The sequence below is a fragment of the Musca autumnalis genome, unplaced genomic scaffold (assembly GCF_047663935.1).
Source record: "Musca autumnalis isolate F117 unplaced genomic scaffold, ASM4766393v1 scaffold_1, whole genome shotgun sequence".
Classification (NCBI taxonomy): domain Eukaryota; kingdom Metazoa; phylum Arthropoda; class Insecta; order Diptera; family Muscidae; genus Musca; species Musca autumnalis.
Window position 1 is genome coordinate 105230626 of NW_027411644.1, and position 1088 is coordinate 105231713.

Sequence of the window (1088 nt, forward strand, 5' to 3'; positions counted from 1 at the left end):
TTGAATTTTTATGTTTTGTTCGACCTTTCGAATGTTAATAAAATCAAGATTATTGAGCTTGAGGTTAATGTATATATTTTACTAGCTGAACCCGGTGCGCTTCGCTACCCCGAATAAGGTAAAATATATTTTGACACATTTATTTGTAGGCCAATTTTCGTCACTCATTGCAACTTTAATTAAAATCGGGTATATAAAGCGTGTTTGGTGCATCAAATACATGAAATCGGACGAAAATATATATGGGAGCTATATCCAAATCTGAACCGATTTCAATATAATTTGAAAAATTTATTTATAGACCCCATTCCGTCACACATTCCAAATTTCATTGAAATTGGGAATACATAGCGTGTTTAATGCATAAAATACATGAAATCTGCCGAAAATATATGTAGGAGCTATATCCAAATCTGAACCGATTTCAATTCTAGACCATTTTAGACCGATTTATTTCTAGACCAAATTCCTGCACACATCCAAAATTTGGAGACATTATCTATTACCATTCTATAGATACTTGCATAAAAAATCTAAATTTTTTGGAGGTACCTTCGATTTTGATGCTATATCTCCGGATCAACGCGGAATTTCAGAAATTTTTCCTTCAGGCCATGTAGTGATATACTTTGAAAATTTCAGGAAGATCGGTTCAGCGGTTTTGAGTCCATAAACTTCAAACAAACAAACGTACAAGATTTTTCAACTTTATATATATTGATTTATTACATATTATTTCCAATATTTCAAAATTACAATGCATTTCATCTTCAAAGATTTTTCTGTCGATTAATCTTTGAATAAAACCAGAAGAAAACGACATAGAAACCCACACCAATTGTATTTTGGGAAGTACTTTCAATGGATGCACATTTCTAGAAATGTTAATTTTTCCTGCTTTTTTCCTTGTGGGGACAACCGAAATCTAAAAACTGATCGGAAACAGGTTCTTATTCGTCAAAATCTCAACAAGTACCACTCGACTTTGCGGACAGGAATATACCCTGAGCCTGTGTGAATTGAAACTTTCATCTATAGACAGATCGAATAGCGGCTACACAGACAAAATCCTTAAACCCAATAACTAT